This window comes from Podarcis tiliguerta, assembly GCF_965153285.1.
Source record: "Podarcis tiliguerta genome assembly, chromosome: 7".
NCBI lineage: Eukaryota > Metazoa > Chordata > Lepidosauria > Squamata > Lacertidae > Podarcis > Podarcis tiliguerta.
In genome coordinates this window covers 75,738,494-75,761,040 of record NC_139540.1, presented here as the reverse complement: position 1 = coordinate 75,761,040, position 22,547 = coordinate 75,738,494, and the positions used below count along the sequence as shown (strand labels likewise).

At 42.7% G+C, this 22,547-nt stretch overlaps 2 long non-coding RNA genes across 2 annotated transcripts in view; one reads left to right on the top strand and one right to left on the bottom strand.

Moving 5' to 3' along the window:
• The first annotated feature begins 4,587 nt into the window (after positions 1 to 4,587).
• LOC310681726 lies at positions 4,588 to 7,784 on the top strand. The gene is made up of 3 exons (XR_014513555.1): positions 4,588 to 4,661; positions 5,876 to 5,958; positions 6,401 to 7,784. It is a non-coding gene; the product is annotated as an uncharacterized lncRNA (long non-coding RNA).
• Positions 7,785 to 16,276: 8,492 nt separating this feature from the next.
• Positions 16,277 to 22,547, bottom strand: part of LOC310681764 — a 29,920-nt gene continuing 23,649 nt past the window's right edge. Inside the window, exon 2 of the long non-coding RNA XR_014513596.1 lies at positions 16,277 to 16,468. This is a non-coding gene — a long non-coding RNA (uncharacterized lncRNA). The remainder of the gene's footprint in view (positions 16,469 to 22,547) is intronic.

The window sequence follows — 22,547 nt, the reverse complement described above, 5'->3', positions numbered from 1 at the left end:
ACCGCAGGGAGGGAGGGAGAGGAGCTGCTTCCTTTGAAACCCGGGAAATTTAAGGGACATCATCAATAAGGGACAGCAGCAGAACACAGCGCTGGGATAAGGGAGTTTCCTGCCAAATAAGGGACGCTTGACAGCTATGCACAACAAAAGCACAATCCTAGGCTTCTGTGGGTCAGCTGGAACCAATGTATAAATCTATTCTCTTCAAAGTTTTAGCTTTGCTACATTTGGGGTGAGGGAATCAAATAAAGATTACTGATACAAAAGTTGTCTGTCCTTCAAGTAATTCCCTAACTTATTTTGCAGCTCTTGCTGGGCAGGCCCAAAGGAAACAGTGTGTTTGCATAATGGTTTATGGCTGAAGGTTAGTTCTTCCAACCATGCCAAGTGAAGAAGCTACTAGAGATGGGTGAGCAGGCCGGACCTTTAAATGGCTGCATGCAAGGCAGTTCTACTTTCTCCATCTAGCTTGTTTTTATTCCTCAGAGTGCGCCTGTACTAAAGGCTGAAGACTAGAATGGGGAGAATGGGTCAAGTTAGGTACTTGTCTTTTCAATTTCCCATTCATGTTTATCCGAGCTTCTCCTCAGGCCATTCTAAATGCCATGAGAACTTGAGGAAAACTGCATGGGACCCAAAGGAATTAAAGTTATTCCTGTTTATATAAGATAAATGCACACACACAAACAAACAAAAACTTACAAATAATCAATGTGAAGCTCACTTGGACATGAGTTGCCCCTTTCATCGTGATTTCAGAAGGAAGCAGAAAGTGTGCTCCCAAAGTTTTCAAAAAAATGTATTTTATCAAAGAGGAAGCACTTAGCAATGCAGAAGCTCGGTGTTTCAAAGTAGAGAAATTAGTCTCAAGCATGAAAAGCTGTCAGATTCAATGTCCCCTTTACTTTGGGGAGCTTCCGAGAACAGCTCAACCTGATCTCATTTATAGTCTTGTGCTCTTTGCCAGCAACCTGCCTGTTTACTTGCTTTTCCATTTCATGCACGTCTTTTTCTTTTCCCCCTCTCCTGCACTCTCCTCTCTCTCTCTCTCTCTCTCTCTCTCTCTCTCTCTCTCTTTTAAAAAAATCTTATTGCTACTACATTTGTGGCCATCTTGTAATTTCTGCTCTGAGCTGGGGCCCTGAAATTTCTGCATTGCCATCTCAATTTATTTGTGCCGGCATGCTTGTTGCTGAGGGGAGAAATATCCCATCAGCCACATGTGCCAACTCTTCTTCTGAGGGGAGAAAATATCCTATCAGCCACATGTGCCAACTCTATGAAACTGAGGACAGTTCAGCCCTCGCCCCCAAGTATGCGGGGTTGTGGCACTCGGGGTTGTGGCTGAGTGCCCCAAAACCTGAAGGGCTGGGTCCCATTGGGCCTCACTACAGGACCTTCCCACAGTTGCCAGACAGAACAAGGGGTATTCAACGTTCAGTACCTCCCTTCAGTCTTCTGGGGCGGAATTCAACTTTTTTGCTGTTATTATTGTTGTGTTCCCAAAGCATTGCTGCTTGCCAGATGGAATGATCTCCCTCTTACAGTACACCCTATTCTGGGGGTTCTCCGACCCACCAGAGTGAATTTGGAGGAGTCACAGAGGGCACACAGTGGGAATCTTCACACTGGTTTCTGCTAAAGCACTTGGTTTGTTGAATGTGACCCATGCAGTGTATGATGGCACCAATAATCAGGCCTGAGCTGTACATTAACAGTAGAATCCTATCCAAGTGTATGCAGAAGTAAATCCCATTGAGTTCAATGGAGATTACTACCAGGTAGGAATGGTGGAGCAATTCAATTCAGTTCCTATTTAAAGGCAAATCTACCAAAATCGCACTTTCAAAAACAATATGTGAACCAAAACTCACTCATCCTTTGAAATTTCTCCAAATTTTGATACGCAGTTCTCCAGCTAAGTAGTGCATACAAAATTGCATAAACTAAGGTGAAGTGTGCATAAAAATCCAGACATATGTGAAAAGAGCGTACAAAATTGCATTATTTTAGGGGGAAATAGCTTTGCAAAAAAATGAATATTGGGCAAAAATGTATACAAAGTGTGCCTGTTACAAGAAAGGTGCACTAAAATTGTTAACTGATGTGGAAATGTGGAGAATTGAAGATTGGAAAAACGAGAAACTGGGGGAATCTGAAATGAACAGATTTGCCTACACCCAGATGAGAAAGCCACTTCTGACGTAGAAAGGAGGTGGGGTTGCGGGCTTCACCCTCCCACCATGCGTGCGGTGGCTGGCTCTCAGGCTCCGCGTGATTGAGGGAATCCCTGATTGCGTCATCCCCTGCCCAGCCAATCGGCTGGCCTGGGGGGTGTGGCGGTTAGGCATTGGTATTGTTATGTAGATGGAAGGGGGGAGGAAGTACCATCACCTCCCCCACATATTGAAGGGTAGTCCGATAAAGGATTCCGGGGGCGTGGCCCTGTCCAAAGCCTATGGAGGTGAGGGCCTAAGGCACGGCCCCGAGCGGTGACCCCGGGGGAGTTCCTAGTTGATGTGCATCAGCAGGACTCCCCCTACTGGTGGTTAACCCTTCCCGGACTTCAAGCGAACAGGCTGAAGCCGGATAGTTGGTTAGGACCAATGCCTAAGCCAATACCGCTCATCTCCTGTAACCAATAAAGTTGTGGCCATATTTAGCCCATTATTTATTTGTCTTTATTTCCACTGGGGGGAAACCTTGAAGGCTTAACTTGGCTGTGTGGCTGCTACCAGCAAGCTTCCTCTCTGGCTGCCTTTCACATCACATTGGTAGCCAATGGCTGCTTGGATCACATGATGATTTTTCACACCAGCATATTTTTCTTGTATAAATAATTTTTATTGAGATTTAAGATCACCCACCAACACCCACCAACACCAGTAAAACATCAAATCTTATTACATATATCCTACTTTATGCTCCGTAGAGCTGTTGACTTCAGTCCTTCCCTTCCATCAGTCTTCCTATTCTATTCTACAGTTCACAGTTTCTTTGATTAGATATTACAACATGACATAAGATTTACTTCAATCCTGCCAAAGTTTTCAAATTTGTACAGTTCTCACTTATATAGATCAAAAATTTACACCATTCTTTTTGGTACTTTGTCTCCTCCTGATTGCGAATTCTGTGTGTCAATTTAGCCATCTCAGCGTATTCAACCAGCTTTATCTGCCATTCTCCTATTGTCGGCATCTCCTGTTGCTTCCACTTCTGAGCTATCAGAACTCTAGCTGCTGTTGTTGCGTACAAATATAATCTTTGATCAGTCTTCTTAATATCTTCTCCCACCAAACCTAGCAAGAATTCTTCCGGCTTTTTGGGAAAGCTATACTTAAACATCTTTTTTAACTTGTTATAAATCGATTCCCAGAACTCTTTTAATTTATTACATGACCACCACATATGAAAGAAGTCGCCATCCTTTTCCTTGCATTTCCAGCAAGTTTTACTACTAGTTCTGTACATTTTTGCCAATTTGGTGGGAGTAAGATACCAACGATAGACCATCTTCATAACATTCTCTTTTAAGGCAGAACAAGCGGTGAATTTTATACTCTCATTCCAGAGTTTGGCCCATACATCATAGTCTATGTTGTGTCCTAGATCAATAGCCCATTTTATCATAGCCTCTTTTATAAGTTCGTCTTTTGTATTCCATTCTAATAGGAGATTATACATTTTTGAAAGTAGTTTAGACTTACTTTCAATAATGTCTATTTGAAATTTTGATTTTTTGTCTTCAAATCCTAATTTTTTGTCCTCTTTAAAAACATCATTGACTTGATGGTATTGCATCCTGTCAATTTTCCAGCAATACAATCATAAGGCTTCAATTTCCAACCTTTTTCGGCCTTCATCAGAATTCCTCATAGGTGGCCCCTCTCCCTTCTATGTTCAGTTTTTTAACTGTTAACATATCAATTGGTGACACCCACCACGCACACCAGCATATTTTTCTATGAGGGTTGGGGTGAGGGTGGGTTATTGCTACTGCCGTGTGGAAGTAAACTATCCTTGTAGTAACTTTTTTGGGTAAGCCTGCATGCAGGGAAATTACCAGGGCTGACAGCCTACCAATACTCCTTGCTTAAAGAAAACTGTTAAATACCTCTGTAAAATATTCAGGTGATGGTGAAGTGTGCATAAAAATCCAGGTGATGGTTATTTAGATTAGAAATAGCAGATTTAAAACATTTTAGAATGAGCTTCCTTTCTGTGCTAACTAAAGAAGAATTCTGAAAGTTTATACATTCTTTCACCAAGAAGACTTGAGTTGAAGAACTTTAAAATATCACTGAACCTAGATAAATAAGGACAAGACCTCACCTCATTCTAATGTCAGATAAGTTACTGTCTTGTTTTTAAAGTTCATTCCATTCCTATTTTCTCTCTCTTTCTCCAGCCTAGCAAGGCCCTTCTGTTCACCTCAATATTTTATCCAGCAGCCGTCAAGGAGTTTTCAAGCCAACAGTGTTTGAGTTTCTCCTCTGTCTCTTATGTCATAATGAAAGTCTAGTCTCCATGGGGACGGAGATATATAAAGGATGCTTCAGAGACCTTAATTTCAGGAGCTCCTGAGTTGATACTGAACTCAAGACATGTCTTCTGGATTGCCTGCCTGAGAACTGGAAGGATAATTTAAGAAGTAACAGGTAATCAAGCCCATAGATAAGATTAGGGGCAGATTACAAAGCAGAATGAAAGATAAAGACATCCCTGGAGGTTGAGCTTCCTAGACGCTATGGGGCTGGACAGCTTTTAGGGAATTAGAAGTAATGGTTGGGACTGCAATGGATCTGGGTTAACAGAGGCATGAAAAAGAAAGATGGCTTCACTAATTATTGAGGTGAAGTTTCATGAACCTGGATAGTTCCCAGGTGGCTTTCAAGTGAAAATTAAAAGTACTAAAAGAGGCTTATGGGGAGAAAGTTGAAAGGTAGAAAAGTTAAAAAGGTTTGTTTCCTTGTTTTAGTCAGAGGAAGGCTCTCAGGAACTGATCAAAGTCATACTCAGAATTTATTTCGCCTTTGTTTATCCTAAATAATGAGGTAGCTTGAGGAGGGTCAGAAAGTTCCAAATTCAAATAGGGCAACTTGCCTACCTAGCAAAACTAATAACTGTCTTGTTAACTGTTAGTTTTTGACATCCTACTGCTCTCCTGCCCAAAATGGGTGAAGGATTCCAGAATGTTCTCTGGAAAAATAGGAAAGCGAGGAAGGTTAACATTCAGGATATGCAAAAGCCAGCGGATATCTAATGTTGTAGACCAACCTTCCCTAAAATGTTTTTAACTCCAACTCGCATCAAGCCCAGACAGCATGGCCACATCTGGAGGGCAGAAGGTTCTGGAAAGCTATTAATAATAATAATAATACCCCGCCCATTTGGCTGGCTTTCCCCGGCCACTCTGGGCAGCTCCCAACAGAATATTAAAAACACAATAAAATATCAAACATTAAAAACTTTCCTAAACAGGGCTGCCTTCAGATGTCTTCTAAAAGTCAGGTAGTTGTTTATTTCCTTGACATCTGATGGGAGGGCATTCAACAGGGCAGGCCCCACAATAGTGGTATCTTGATTCTCAAACGCCTTGGTTCTCATATGCCTTGGTTCTTAAACACCAAAAACCTGGAAGTAAGTGTTCTGGTTTTCAAACATTTTTCAGAAGCCGAAAGTCCTATGTGGCTGTCGGCTGTTGTTTCCAGGGCACCTGCACCAATCAGAAGCTATGCCTTGTTTTTTTAACATTTTGGAAGTCAAACAGACTTCCGGAATGGATTAAGTTTGACACTTTTGTTTTTGCTATTTATTTTGCATTTTTGTGGCTTTTTTGGTTAATTTGTTTTTGTGACTGTGTGGAACCCAGTTTAGCTACTGATTGACTGATTACGTGGCTGCGGAAATGGATAAAAGTCCCCTCTATCCAAACAATGAATATCATTGGTGCAGGTAAGACAAAAAGTAATTTTAATTTTTATCATCTACAATACTGCCTTATTTATTTTACAGTGCATTGATTATTGTTTTCATTTTTTCGATCAATGGTCTCATTAGATAGTAAAATTCATATTAAATTGCTCTTTTAGGGGTTGTTTTTAAAAATCTAGAATGGATAAATCCATTTTGCATTACTTTCCATGGGAAAGCGTGCCTTGATTTTGGAAAGCTTTGGTTTGGAATGGACTTCTGGAACGGATTAGGTTTGAGAATCAAGGTACCACTGTATCGAGAAGGCCCTCTGCCTGGTTCTCTGTAACCTCACTTCTTGCAGTGAGGGAACAACCAGAAGGCCTTTAGAGCTCTGGGCAATGTAGCTCAAGTAAGTTTGTATTTATGTATTTATATTTATATTTAATATTTATTGATTGTGTTTACTGCTCTTCATCCATAGATTTCAGGTTGGTCTGCAACACAAAATTACATCATAAAACCCACAAAATATATATTAAAATAAGAACAGCAATGAACTAGTAATTTGCAAAGATCACATTCCTCCCTGAAGATTCCACCCCTTCACACCATTTCCACCCACTGGTCATGGAAGACCCTTCTTCAAAATTGCTTTCACAATCTGTCTGGATATATTCTGTATTCAAGTAATATATTCTGTGCCAGGGAATCTTGCTCCATCTTCTATGAAATACGCAGATCAAAGAAAAGTCCTCCTCTGTCACAGAAACTTCCCCAGAGCAATTATTCCAGGTTCTGCTCACTTCTGTCTAGCAACTCTGTTTGCTGCAGCATCCTTCTGTTGTTGATGGAGTGTGCGAGGCACACGGGCCTGCCACACTGCCCTTGTACCCTCTCTCACATGTGCACATTTCTCTGCCAGTTTGTCAAGTTAATGGGGAATGATATTAATAAGCTTCCTGTGACAGTGCTTGGGCATACTGTCATGTTTACAAGGCAATCTTGAAAGCAGTTCATGCAAATTACATCCCAGTCTGTCATCTGCGGCGGTAAAGTCACGGTGGGAAAGGAAGGCTACGGTAATGTCCGTGACAGGTGGAAAGAGAAAGCTGGGGGAGCTCTAGATGGAGAAAATAGAGGGGAATGATTAGAGGGGGAAGGGTTGAAGAAAAAACCTGATCACTGTGAATTTTAATGCTTTTCATTGAGAGAGAGAGAGAGAGTTGGCAAATGAGAAAGTTTATTCCAAAGAATTAAAGATACAAAATAAGGAGAAAAGCATCAAACTTGTTAGCCTTATTTAGAACAGCTGATATAGAATCATATACAGTGGTACCTCAGGTTACAAACACTTCAGGTTATGAACTCCACTAATCCGGAAGCAGTACTTCGGGTTACAAACTTTGTCCCAGGATGAGAATGGAAATTGCACGGCGGTGGTACAGCAGCAGCGGGAGGTCCCATTAGCGAAAGCGCACCTCAGGTTAAGAACAGTTTCGGGTTAAGAACGGACCTCTGTAACGAATTAAGTTCTTAACCCGAGGTACACTGTAGTTGGAAGGTCATCTAATACAGCTCCCTGCAAGGCAGGAATCTCAACTAAAGCACCCATGATAGTGTCAAGAGCTCTTCTTACACTCGAGTGGGACCCTGGCAGAGAAACATGCCCGACTGCCATGTTCCTTCCCTCCTGGTCTTCCACTCGAGAGCTTCAAAAGCTTTCTTCTGCCCGAACATCACAGCGACTGATGCCAACAGACACCAGCACACTTAGGGATCCGCAGAGTCTTCGCAGCTTGCGTAACAGAACTCAGCATTTTGGCTAATCTACTTTATTTACATATAAACACACACGGAGCACTGCAGCATGGCTCCCTCTCTCTCTAGCATCAGACAGCAAAGAGAAAAAAGGACAACAGTCCCACTTCATGGAACACAGTAACACAAACATCCTGTCTCCGTCACTTCCCACTCTGTGGAGTCAAAACATACACCATCATGTGAAAGACAACAAACCCATGACTGCAATCACGGAGCGGGAATTCTAACAGATAGGTGGCCGTCCATCCTCTGCCTGAAAACCTCCAAGGAAAGAGAGTCCATCTTCCAAGGGAGTCTGTTCCACTTTCAAACAGCTCCCACCATCAGAACGTTCTTCCAGATGTTTAGTTGAAATCCCCTTTCTTGTAACTTGAAACCACTGGTTCGGGTCCTTCCCTCCAGAACAGGAGAAAACAACCTCGCTCCATCTTCCCCTTTAGATATTTGAAGATGACTATCCTATGAATCATAGAATCATAGAATCATAGAATCATAGAATCATAGAGTTGGAAGAGACCACAAGGGCCATCGAGTCCAACCCCCTGCCGAGCAGGAAACACCATCAGAGCACTCCTGACATATGGTTGTCAAGCCTCTGCTTAAAGACCTCCAAAGAAGGAGACTCCACCACACTCCTTGGCAGCAAATTCCACTGTCGAACAGCTCTTACTGTCAGGAAGTTCTTCCTAATGTTTAGGTGGAATCTTCTTTCTTGTAGTTTGGATCCATTGCTCCGTGTCCGCTTCTCTGGAGCAACAGATTGCTCTCATCCTGCCTTTCAATTTGGTTGCCCCAGATCAGTCAAGGCCGAGTTTGTATGTTTATTAATTTACAAGAAAGAAAGATTTCAAGTATGAAAATACTTATGAGATGCTCTGTGACTTGATTTAAGATATTATTACTGCACGTTTCTTTGCCATTGTTAATTTGAAATGTTGACCCTAAGGGGAAATTTATAATCTGAAGTGTTGGGGAAAAAATGCATATAAAATAGCCAATTCCCAATATATTATCTTTTTGTCACATTCAAGAACACAGCAAAGAAACAGAGCTGGTTTGATGGAGGGGAACAGCCATAGATTATTATTATTATTTATTCAGTTTATAGGCACTTGACACATCAGGAATCTCCAAGGGACTTAGCAAAATTTTAAAATCAGAAAGCATGACATAAAATCAGAAAAAAGAATAATGTGTTACTATAAAAGCCATACAATAACCTATAAAACAAACCTAATAAAACAGCAGCAAAAAAATACGAGCACTAGGCAACAGAAATAATAATAATAATCCATTAAAAACCTGAGAAAAGAGATAAGCTTTAACGTGGCACCAAATTGAGGTTAATGATGGTACTAGGTGGACCTCAAAAAGGAGGACATTCCACTTCCCATGGCTTCCCATGGTTTGTCATGTCATCTAGAACAGGGACGTCCAACTTCCAAGAGACTGCAATCTACTCCCACTATAAATAAACTGGCAGTGATCTACCCATTGGATTGACCAGAATGTTCTGGGGGAGGCTTCAGCAAAGTGTTGTTGAGCTTTTTTGGAGTCAACTACAGACACCCCGTGATCGACCAGTCGATCGTGATCGGCTGGTTGGACATGCCTGATCTAGAACAGACTTTGGCTAATCTCACTTATGGTTATGTTTGTGTGGCTTGTGGGTATAGTAGGAATGATACACACTAGGCACCATTCAGGGCCATCTTAACCATAGGCACCAGGGGTGCGGAGCACCCAGGCGCCGGGCTCTCAGGGGCACCAGGCTGAGAGTCCAGAGCCCGAGAGTTGGAGTCCGGGGAAGAACCCGCCCATCGGTCAGAGCGCCACAGCGGGCTCTTCTGTTGCAGGTGGCTCTGTGCTGTGAGTTCAGGGGTGAGCGAGTTAGTGAGGTGCTGAGGTGGCCGGCCTGCTCCACCCTCCTGCTTGCCTGGGATTGGTGTAGGACCTTGGTCGACAACTCTGGGGAACCTTTCCTTAAAAGAGGTCAACAACTTTGGGGTCCCCCCCAAAGAAGGTTGATAACTCTGGGCAACCTGGGGGGGCACTGCCAGGCAGAGCTTTGCACCCCAGCGCCGCATATGCTTAAGACAGCCGTGGCACCATTGTTGGGTGAAAATAGCGCACAAGTTGGCCTGGCAATGGGACAAAGATAGGGTTGTCATTACAATCTGCCTTTGCTGCTGGAATGGCATTCTGACCAATTGTTTGGGAAGCCCCCAATGCACCCTTGAGAGTTGACCAGTGCTGGAACCTGAGTTGAGACAAGCAAAGTATCCGGAATACCACTGGGCAACCAGGAGAATGGCTTAAGCAAGGTTGGGCACCACAGAAGCTAGGGACATGCCTTGATCCACTATCTCCCCCCAGGTCCTTTATGCTCCCTCTTACTGCTTTGATCCTGCCCAATACCATTTGTGCACAGATTTGTGACAAAGGCTTGAGAACACCTAACAAAATTGATGCCAGCCTCCGAGGGATTGGAGCCAATTGGAGTAAAATTCCTTTCTGGCCTTGTTTACTGGTGACCAATAGAGCCTAGTGAAACATTAAGGGCTTGCCCACACTTGTCCAGTGCTTAGAAAGCATGGATCTGAGTGGTTTTCTGCTTGTTCTGCCACATTCCCAGGGGAAACCCATTCTTTAGTGCTGAATCGGAGCAAACAGCCACCTGATGAAAACCCTATTCCATGGTCAAAAGCGAGTTTTCCCAGGGGAAAGTGGTGGGACAAGGAGAAGTCTGGATGAGTGCTATCACTAAAGGTGACTGAGTGGGAAGCTTGTGTGGCCAAGGCTTTTAAGCCCAAAGCCAGTGCAGTATCACCCCTTCAGCATCCTAGAGCCACAACACCACCAGACCAAGGCAGCCAACTTGCAAAGGCATACAGAGGGGCAACATCAAACAAGTCATCTTCAAACCACAGTTACTGAAGTTAGGATGAATCGCAATTCCTGGTCTGGATGACAAGGCAAACTGTGGTCAATCAGAAGCGGAAGCCCCTGTGGAAAGTGGAGAGCATGAGGCTTGCTCATTTCTACATGCCCATTGCATCACAGATAGAACAGTACACAGCCATTGTACCACAGATAGTGAAGGAATGGGTTTCCCCAAACCCAAAACTGACTGTGCAGGCAGTTTTAAACTGCACCAAAATCCCTATTTTTCCTTAGCTAAAATGCATAAACTTGAGCCGTTGAGCAAATGCATAACAAGAACACAGCTCTCTCCTTTATCAGTTTGTGACGTCAAGGATGACCCTGACTGTACCAGCAGAACAGAGAAAACACGTTTGTGCCTTATCTTATGTTCTGACCACAAAGATGCACAGACCCAAGTCTGGGAACAACACCAGAAGCGTGTTCTCAGAAATGATGACCTCTTCCTCCAAGATAAGAGTAGAAAGAGGAAGATTCTTTTATGGTCAGATGTACAGGAAGGAATTCCCTTTTATGGTTAAGAATACCAAAGCAAAAACATATGTGATGTCAACCTGCGTACATAGGCTGACGTGGTTGGATTCCTGGGGAAGGAGGGAGAGGGTGCCTGGAGGATATATATACTGCATGAAACTTCTCATTTCTTTGGACTTGCTGTGGACACACCACGCAGGTGCCTTTCTGCTGTTCTGGAGAGCAGAAATAAAGAACTTTTTCTCTGAACCAGCCCTCAGTGTTATTTGACTTCCTTCCTCCTGTCCGGGAGCAACACAGACCCAATTGGTGAACTCCAATAAGGCTACAATAGAACAGGCATCACGAGTGGAGGATGGGGGAAGAGCCAGAAACTCATAGAGTAAAGAAGGGCAGGAGAAAATGCTCACGCCCTCCCCAATCCGTAAAACACCATCCAGCCTATCCATAGCCTTTGCTGTCAACATTATTTATGGGTACTGCATATTCACCTGGTGCTCAGTGAATGTCTAACAGCAATGATAGTAGCATGTCTATCAGAACTGTTTCACGTTCCCCATTAGGTTCAAACTGCCCATTTCAAACGCTAATGAACAGGAAAACAGTCGCTCTTTCCGTTATGGCTTTGCTTCCTTTTTTTTCTTTTTCTTTTAGTTGCATTGCTCACACAGCCTTCCGTCAACAGGCGCTTTCATTCGATTTCCAGACTGCCTTGTGCTAGATGCCAGCAGCAGTAGGAAGTGCCTCTTTATTCCTTTGGATATATATATATGCAACATTCAAAAAGCCAGTGTTTCCCCCTTCTTCTCAGAGGGATGTTTTTGAACAACTTTAAAGTTGACTCTAGTCAGATGTGTAGGGGGAGAGGGAATTGAAATTCTCCCTTCAGCAGCTTCATCACCTCCTCATTTGCGGCACCATCAAAAAGGGGCGCTGAAACTAACCGAGTGACAGCTGCTCTGTGGAATGCTGAAAATAAATCGAATTTTCCTGTTTCACAACCCTCAACCCCTTACTTTTAGGAACTCTCCAAAATAAACTGAGCCTGGTATACTGATACTATAGTCATAAAATCCATGAATTAAGCAGTGGTGTCCAAACTTTTCAAAGAGGGCCAGATTTGATGAACTGAAGGGCCGTGAGGGCCGACCAAAGGGCCGACAAAGTTGTGGAGGTTTTTTTTAGGATTTTGCCCCAGGAAATGAACTGCCACAGGGGCTGGATTATATGGACCGCCGGACCGGATTAGGCCCCTGAAACGGACTTTGGACGTGCCTGAATTAAGGTATAATAAAGGGCTGCCTTCCGGTGTATTCTAAAAGTTATATAGTTGCTCCACTCCTTGACATCTGATGGGAGGACTTTCCACAGGGTGGGTGCTACTACCGAGAAGGCCCTCTGCCTGGTTACCTGAAGCTTCTCTTCTCGCACTGAGGGAACCACCTGAAGGCATTTGGTGCTAAATCTTAATGTCCAGGCTGAACGATAGGGGTGGAGACACTCCTTCAGCTATACATTATGCTTGCTAGTAAGGTCACATCCATACCATACATTTACAGGAACATGGCTTCCCTATAGAATCCCGAGAACTGCAGTTTATCCTTCAGAGAGCTACAATTCTGAGTGCTCTTAACAAATTGCAGTTTCCAGGCCCCCTAGTTCCAGATCCAGCCCTACTATTAGTCAGTGGGGTGAATACAGGATGGCAAGATCCCCAAGGATGTGCTCTGTGGGGAGCTGGGTTCAGGCACCAGGCCTGTTGGCAGTCCAACTCTGCTTTACAAAGATGTCTGCATACGAGACATGAAGACTGGCAACATCAACCCCACCATGTGGGAATCCCTTGCAGACGACTACAGTGCCTGGAGAGAGACAGTCAGGTTGTGTATCCACAGCAGTGACCAGAGGAAGAAGGGCCACTGGGAGGAGTACGCAAAGAAGAAATGCCATGGTACACTTGCATCAGCACAGCTGGATTCCATCATCTGCCCTAGCTGCAACAAAACATGTCTCCCCCATATCAGTCTCTACAGCAAGCACTGTAACCTTCCAATAGTTTGACTCCATCTCCTTCATTGTCTCTTGAGACAAAGCGATGCCAACCATCTCTCACAGCACTCTCTGTCCTCTATCCAGGCAAGCAAGCCCAAGGGACAGACACAGACCTGGAGTCCACATTTGCCCCCCATGTCTGAGGTTCCCAACCCCAAGTTTAGGCAAAGCTAAAGAGAAGCAACTAGTTTATTGTTAAATCTTGATCGTGTGGTGCCATTATTTCATCTGTTCCAAGGCAGTTGCTATCAGCTCCCCTGAGCCCTCAGAACTCTTAACTCTTGAAGGCACAAGGGGGTGGCTAAGTATTCCTTCCTCTCTCTAGCTGGTGTTGCAGTCTTGCTAGCTCTGCGGCAGCCATCATCATAAGACATGAAACTACCCTCCACGCAGCCACAAACGGAAACAAGCTGCCAGCATTATACTTAGCCATCAGATATTTTCAATATGCAGTATTCAACCGACTCTTGTTTTGCTTGATCAAATAGGAAAACTCCAGAGACATTTGGATGTTAAATCTTAGGAGGGCATCTTCAATACTGTGGCTTCTTTCTTTTTTTTTTCATATGAGCATCTGGCCAGCGTTCTGTCAATGTTCATTACACAAACAGCCTCCGAGCCACTCAAAGCCTCTCACACTTCAGATTGACTGCTGTAGATTCTACGTTGGTTTGTGTCTGAAGACTCTTAAAAAGCCATGGCCATTTAGCATGGCTTTAGGATTACAGAGCATTCTGCTTTGCACTAAATTTCAGGCACTGCCAGTATGCAGTTCAAGGTACAAGGTTTTATTTTAGCATAAACAGGAGACTCTAGGATGCCTGTTCGTACTCATTTTTATTTTCATTTAAGAATCTTGGGGTTATGTTACTGGATATTTCTGCTTTTATTCGCCTGTACTGCTTCCCATAGGATTCTTGAGCTTATGCAAAAAGATTGTGTCAAGTTCACTTCCCAGTAACTGAGTTGAAGGAAACTAACACATCCTTAACAGAGGACAATAATATACACTTAAGCAACCGCTTCTTGACAAATATGAGATCAATTTAACATCAACTCCAAAATGGATTTTGGTTCTAAATCTCCTAAAATTTGTCTTCTCAATTTTTCCTAAGCCTAGAGGTATGATTACTCAGACCCAACATAAGATACATTTTCTTACAGCTAGTAGAAGCAATAATTCCATCATCTCTCAGTATAGAGGATATATCAAACATTGAGTACCTTTTCTATGATTACTACTATGCTCGTTCAGTGGTAACTTTTAGAACTTGGAACATTACTAATAGAGTATATAGGGGGGGGCTCAAGCTTTTGGAAGTCAGCATAGAGGTAAACAGATATTTTGAAAACAAAACACTTATGGCCCTGGTAAGTAGAAAAATGAAACATCAGCAAAAAGATAGCACAGATGGAAATCTGATCATCTTGGAGAATCCGCATAGTTATGACCAGTGTGACGGAGGAAAACAGCCCAGTCTAAACCAAGAACTACAACATTCAAAAAATGAGTTTGACAATTCCCTTGCCTTCAATGAAAAGATACTTTTAAACTCTTTTTTCAAACCTATCCATTCTTAAGGAAATCAGCCCTGAGTGCTCACCGGAAGGACAGATCCTGAAGCTGAGGCTCCAATACTTTGGCCATCTCATGAGAAGAGAAGACTCCCTGGAAAAAACCCAGATGTTGGGAAAGATGGAGGGCACAAGGAGAAGGGGACGACAGAGGACGAGACGGTTGGACAGTGTTCTCAAAGCTACTAACATGAGTTTGACCAAACTGCAGGAGGCGGTGGAAGACAGGAGTGCCTGGCGTGCTCTGCTCCATGGGGTCACGAAGAGTCAGATATGACTAAATGACTAAACAACTACTACTACCAGTCACAGGAAGAAATCATCAGCAGAATGACTTACTTATGAGACACCCTTATTCACCTTTGGCCTCCAGCGAAAGCCAATACAATCATGGATCAAATTATGGAAATAATGTCTAACCAACACAGAGTTAAACAAAGGGAAGAGGTGGAGAAACTCCCCCCTATAAATAGAGATAAGGAACACCCTCCTATCAGGAAACTAGCAGAAAGTTGGTTTAGTATAGGCAACTGAAATGGATGAGAGTTTTGCTTCAAATCTCACCTAAATGGCTGAGGGGGAGAAAGGATTGACATTTGCTCTGATTCAGCACTAGAGAGTGGCTTTTCCTGGGGGAGGCAGTGGGAGAAGCAGAAAACCGCTTGGACCCCGTGCTTTCTAGACATGGGGCAAGTGGGCATGTGGATGAGCCCTGTGAAGCTTTCCATTTTAGAAGGAAAAACAGCAGAGAAATATTATGAGCCTTTTGAACAGCTCTGCCATACTTCATCAGCAACGTTAGCTGAAGTATATCTCTCTCACACATGATGCTAATGTATTTTTCATTTCTTGTTTGTCACAGTTGTCAGAGCTGCAGCCAACATTACCCAGTAGGCAGCAGAAGAATAGCAAGAGTGCCTGACATATCTTACAAGACAGATACATGCCTCTGTAGGCGACGTTGGGGTTTTGATTTGGGGGGGGGGGAAGAATGCTGAAATAATATGAAATGTTTGAATGGTACGCTGGCATAGGTAACAACCACTTCAGACATGCTGAAGTCTCCACATTATGGAATTTTTTCCAAGGCCTTCCAGGAAATTGGCCAACTACGAGGGAAGCATTAAGCTGTGAAAAATGGCAGTTAGCAAGCCAGGAAGAAATTGGGATCCACAGAAATGATATTAATTCCTACTCAAGGGCAGCACAGAATATGCTTCAACTTTAAATTGCTTCCTCGGCTCCTACCAAAGGCAGACCTATGGAAACACAATTTTAAAGTGGACTGAGCTATAGCAGGGAACAAAAAGCAATTGCTGCTGGAATTATCTGATACTGACTAATCCTGGCTTCATTATTTTGTGTGTTTTGTTTATTTGCTGACATATCACCCTGCGCTTTCCTTCTCAATAATGGGATCTCCAAGGCTTGCGACAATTCATTCCCCCCACCCCCGAAACGGAAGATAAAAACCAGTTCATAATAAAATGGCACGAAATCAACAAAACAACAGCTTTAAGTACAACAGGAGAAATTCAAATCATGGCTGAATAAAACTTATCACACAGCACTGAAAAAGCATCATACGTGGCCTGTTCTGTCCTCCTGGAGCAGAGCTCCAAAATCATAATGGTGAAGACTCCCAGTTGATGGTGGGATGTGGATCAGGGCCTCCATTGAAGACCTGGGTGGGAAGGCAGAATCATGTGATGACAGGCTGTTCTTCAGTGATATATGCTCAAGTATTTCATTGTTTAGACCTGGGCTAGGGAATCTGTGACTGTGCAGATCTTGCTAGATTCCAATTCTCATCAACCCCTGCCAGCACTGACAACAGCCAGGGATGGTGGTAGTTGAAGATTGCCCATTCTAGCTTTAGACATTACTCTTGCTTAAAGGTAAAGGGACCTCTGACCATTAGGTCCAGTCGTGGCCGACTCTGGGGTTGCGGTGCTCATCTTGCTTTATTGGCCGAGGGAGCCGGCATACAGCTTCCGGGTCATGTGGCCAGCATGACTAAGCCGCTTCTGGCGAACCAGAGCAGCGCATGGATATGCCGTTTACCTTCCCGCTGGAGCGGTACCTATTTATCTACTTGCACTTTGACATGCTTTCGAACTGCTAGGTTGGCAGGAGCAGGGACTGAGCAACGGGAGCTCACCCCATTGTGGAGATTCGAACCGCCAACCTTCTGATCGGCAAGTCCTAGGCTCTGTGGTTTAACCCACAGCGCCACCCGCATCCCTACTCTTGCTTAGAGGACCACTAATGTCTCTGTTGCCCTGACTGAACTATGCTGGTCATTAAGATTTCTCTGATTTTTATTTTTAAAGCACAACTTACATCACAACCAGGGAAACCAATCTCTTCTGAAGTTCCGTGGACCTTTCCCAACAACTCGGTTGAAAAAGAAAACAAAACTCAACAGCATATTTTAATAAGAAGGTAAAATATTTCCAGAGAGAGAAAGAGAGAGAGAGAGTTCACTTTGACAAGCTGAAATGAAATAGCTCATTTTGGGCATATTGAAACATTCCATTTGGGGCTGACAGAGCAAAACAGCATAATGAAATCTCTTACTACTCTCTGCCCGCTGAAACAAAACATTCCCAGTCAATTCGGTTAATGAAACCTATCTTTCAAGCTAAGAACATGTTTCAGCAGCGACCTGTCTGACAATCCCAACAACAAGCTGTGATCCAAGTGGCTTTGTTGTTGCCCGGCCTCCCCCTCAATATTATAAAAGTTTCTTTTTCCTTGTATACAAGGTTGGTGTTTGAAACTCTGAGCTGCTTGTCATTGCAGATTTTTGCCATCATACTCATCTGACATAGAGGAATTCTAGATGTGCTATTATTAGACTTTCAGAGTTTGCAAAACACTTATGTATATTATGTGCATCAGCTTTACAACAATCCTGTAAGGTATATTATTATGAATTATCCCCATATTGCATGTTGTGGAAAGGAGGTGGAGAGGCTTTCCTGAGAGCACACTTGCAGAGCCGGCCCTATCCTTAGACAGAGTGAGGCGGCTACCTTCAGTAACAGATCTAGAATCGTGCAGGTAGCATCAGTGTTAATAGCTGCACATGCAGAAACAAGCTGAGATAGCTCTTACATGAACTCCACGTAATCCGCCCTCAAGTCTTCTATCTAAAAGACAAATGGAAACGATATTGCTAAATTAGGCACAACTGCTGGAGAAGATAGGACTTGAACAGAGCACTGAAAAGGAGTTTATACTTCAAATGCCCAATTTCAGATCTATGCAAGGGGAAATTTTGTGCTATATTATCCAATGGTTAGCCTGACATTGACATGAAGATGGGTTCATTTTGTAGCATTTTACACCCCATTCATCCTGCCTCAGGTTTACATTATAAATCCACAGCATTTTTGTTGAAATGTCTCGAGCTCCTCAAATATGTTTACTCACATTGCAATGCTGGAATAGGTGGTGTGAACAAATCAAATCACACAACAGGCTGCAAAAGGATGTGAGACAACACAACTTCAGTTTTTGGAAAACAGGTTTTCGCTGTTTTTTGAGCAGTCGGGTAATAGAACCTTCATGCATAATCTTATGACTCTCACTCCCCAGGAGCTCACAATAGCAATTCATAGGAACTGCAGTTCAGGATGAAACTGAGGATCAGAGTCAGAGGAGCCAACTTCTGAGGGAGAATGGGGGGGGGGGGCTGACATTGCCCCCCCCCCCAGATATTTATATTCTGAAGTGGTACAGTCCTAGAAGAGCTGTACCACATGCTTTTTCTGAAAGGCCTCAGGGATAACTGATATTGCAGCCCACAGGTGAAATTTGGAGTACAACCTGCAGAGTGGTAGCATGTCCATCTGTTGTAGCTAAACCAACAGAGTGTTTTGCAGCACCTTAAAGACTGCAGCATAAGCTTTCACGGGCAAAAGCCCACTTCATCAGGTACTTGAAATGTTATCCCCATTTGTGTAGTCTGTGATAATTCTACATAAAGCTTAGCAAATACCATATGAGCCAGTGTGGTGTAATGGTTAAGAGCGGTAGTCACGTAATCTGGGGAACCAGGTTCGCGTCCCCGCTTCTCCACATGCAGCTGCTGGGTGACCTTGGGCCGGTCACACTTCTCTGAAGTCTCTCAGCCTCACTCAACTCACAGAGTATTTGTTGTGGGGGAGGAAGGGAAAGGAGAATGTTAGCCACTTTGAGACTCCTTAAAGGGAGTGAAAGGCGGGATATCAAATCCAAGCTCTTCTTCATATCAGAAACTGCAACATTCAGAAACTGCTCTGTTCATCTTCCAGGACACTCTACTGCTGACCAAAAGGTTGTCATTCTCCAGCAAAGGAATACCAAAAGGCAAACATAGCATGAAATTGCTGAGCTAGAACTATTCCAGAAGCTTGAATATAGCTGATTAGGCTTGAATAGGAACTACGGATGGTCTTCAACTAAGCTTTACTCAGATTTTTTTTTTTATATAATATTTTATTTTCCGCATTCAATAAACAAAAAAAAAGAACAAATCGACAAACACATCAAAAGGAAAAAAGCAAAAGAAAAACAATACATACATTATACAAAAACATAAAGAAAAATAAAAACGGTAAGAATAAAAAAGTTAAAAACAAATATTATATCATTATATTCTTCAGCATTAACTTAGGTCTGCGACTTCCCCATGCCTTCCCACTCTGTATTCTAGGTCTTATATTCTGGTAGTAAACTCTTTCCCTCTGGCGTATCTTTGGTTCAGATTAATATTATTGTCTTATTTATCCTTACATTTCCCTATGTCTTATTAAATATACTTTCTTTAACATTGTCATTTTTATAATAACATTCTTTTATATTCAATCTGATAACCTCAAACGTTCGTAATTTTATAATGCTTCTGTAAATAGTCTTTAAATTTCCTCCAGTCTTCCTTCACCATCTCTTCTCCCTGGTCTCTGATTCTGCCGGTCATTTCTGCAAGTTCCATATAGTCGATGAGCTTCATTTGCCATTCTTCCAGCGTGGGTAGATCTTGCGTCTTCCAATATTGCGCGATGAGTATTCTTGCTGCTGTTGTAGCGTACATAAAAAAAGTTCTATCCTTCACTTGAACCTGTTGGTTTACCATACCCAGGAGAAAGGCTTCTGGGGTCTTTCTAAATGTGTATTTAAATATTTTTTTCAATTCATTATAAATCATTTCCCAGAAAACCTTAATCCTTGGGCACGTCCACCAAAGGTGAAAAAAGGTACCTTCTGCTTCTTTACATTTCCAGCATTTGTTATCAGGCATATGATACATTTTTGCAAGCTTGACTGGTGTCATGTACCACCTATATATCATTTTCATTATGTTCTCTCTTAAGGCATTACATGCCGTAAACTTTATTCCAGTGGTCCACAACCTTTCCCAGTCAGCAAACATTATGTTATGGCCAACGTCTTGAGCCCATTTAATCATAGCCGATTTCACTTCCTCATCCTGTGTGTTCCATTTCAGCAGCAAATTATACATTCTAGACAATATTTTTGTTTTAGGTTCTAATAGTTCTGTTTCCAATTTTGATTTTTCCACCTGGAAGCCAATTTTTCTGTCCATTTTAAATACCTCCATTATTTGATAATAATGAAGCCAATCTCGGACTTTACTTTTTAGTTTATCAAAACTCTGCAGTTTCAGTTTGTCACCATCCTGTTCTAAAATTTCCCAATACTTCGGCCAATTTGCCTCCATATTGAGTCTCTTTACTGCCTTAGCTTCCATTGAAGACAACCACCTTGGAGTTTTGTTTTCCAAAAGATCTTTATATCTAATCCAGACATTGAACAGTGCTTTTCTGACAATGTGAATTTTGAACATTCTATGCACTTTAAAGGGACCCGGGTGGCGCTGTGGGTAAAAGCCTCAGTGCCTAGGGCTTGCCGATCGAAAGGTCGGCGGTTCGAATCCCCGCGGCGGGGTGCGCTCCCGTTGCTCGGTCCCAGCGCCTGCCAACCTAGCAGTTCGAAAGCACTCTCGAGGTGCAAGTAGATAAATAGGGACCGCTTACTAGCGGGAAGGTAAACGGCGTTTCCGTGTGCGGCTCTGGCTTGCCAGAGCAGCGATGTCACGCTGGCCACGTGACCCGGAAGTGTCTCCGGACAGCGCTGGCCCCTGGCCTCTTGAGTGAGATGGGCGCACAACCCTAGAGTCTGTCAAGACTGGCCCGTATGGGCAGGGGTACCTTTACCTTTACCTTTATATGCACTTTAACTTTGTCATACCATAGATATGCATGCCAGCCAAATGCATTATTGAACCCTTCTAAATCCAATATATCTGTGTTTTCAAGAAGTAGCCATTCCTTCAACCAGCAGAAAGCTGCTGCTTCATAATAGAGTTTTAGGTCTGGCAGGGCAAAGCCCCCTCTTTCTTTAACGTCTGTTAATATTTTAAATTTTATCCTTGGCTTTTTGCCCTGCCAGACAAATTTAGATAGATCTTTTTGCCACTTCTTGAAGCAGTCAGTTTTATCAATAATCTGCAGTGTCTGAAACAAAAACAGCATTCTTGGCAATACATTCATCTTAATTACAGCAATGCGCCCCAGTAGTGAGAGTTTCAAGCTAGACCACGTATCTAGATCCTTTTTTATCTCCGTCCAGCACTTCTCATAATTGTCTTTAAATAAGTTCCCATTTTTTGCTGTCATAGTTATTCCCAAATATTTAACTTTCTTCACTACTGTTAAACCTGTTTCTTTCTGAAACCTTTCATTTTCAATTTCTGTCAGATTTTTTGTCAAAACCTTAGTTTTTGTTTTATTTAATTTAAAGCCTGCCAATTGGCCAAATTCTTGAATCAGTTCTAAAACTTTTTTTCCACTAGATTCTGGCTCCTGCAACGTCAAAACCAGGTCATCTGCAAAAGCTCTTAATTTATATTGTTTAGCTCCGACCTGTATCCCTTTGACCAATTGGTCCTTTCTGATCGTATTCAGCAACACCTCCAGGACCGATATAAAAAGTAGTGGGGAAATTGGGCACCCTTGTCGTGTTCCTTTTTCTATTCTGAACTCTTCTGTCAAAACATTATTTACTATTAATTTAGCTTTTTGTTCAGAATAGATTGCCCCTATACCATTTTCAAATTCTTGGCCTACCCCCATGCCTTGGAGATTCTTCTTCATAAAACTCCAAGAGATATTGTCAAAGGCTTTCTCCGCATCCACAAATATCAGCGCCGCTTTTGTATTTATATTTTCCTGTAAAAGTTCCAAAATATCAATTATATTTCTTACGTTCTCTGATAGATGTCTTCCTGGGAGAAAGCCTGCTTGATCTTTATGAATCTCCTCTGTTAGTACCTTCTTCAATCTTCTCGCCAAGATATCCGCAAATATTTTGTAATCCACATTTAACAATGATATAGGCCGGTAATTCCTAAGTTGATGTTTTTCAACGTCTGTCTTTGGTATAAGAGTCACAAAAGCTTCTTTCCACGATTCTGGAGCCTTTTTCCCCTGAAGTATTTCATTACATATTTCCTTTAGGGGTTGAGTTAGCCAGTCTTTCAATGATTTATAATATCTTGCAGTCAGCCCATCAGGTCTCGGAGCTTTGCCTAGTTGCATATTTTGGATGGCACTCTCTATCTCTTGTTCTGTTATCCTACTGCTCAGTTTAAGTTTGTTTTCTTGCGATATTTTTGGTAGCCCATTCACTTTCAAAAATTCTTCTATCTCTGTTTCTTTCTGTGGTTGTTGAGAGTAGAGCTTTTTAAAATATTT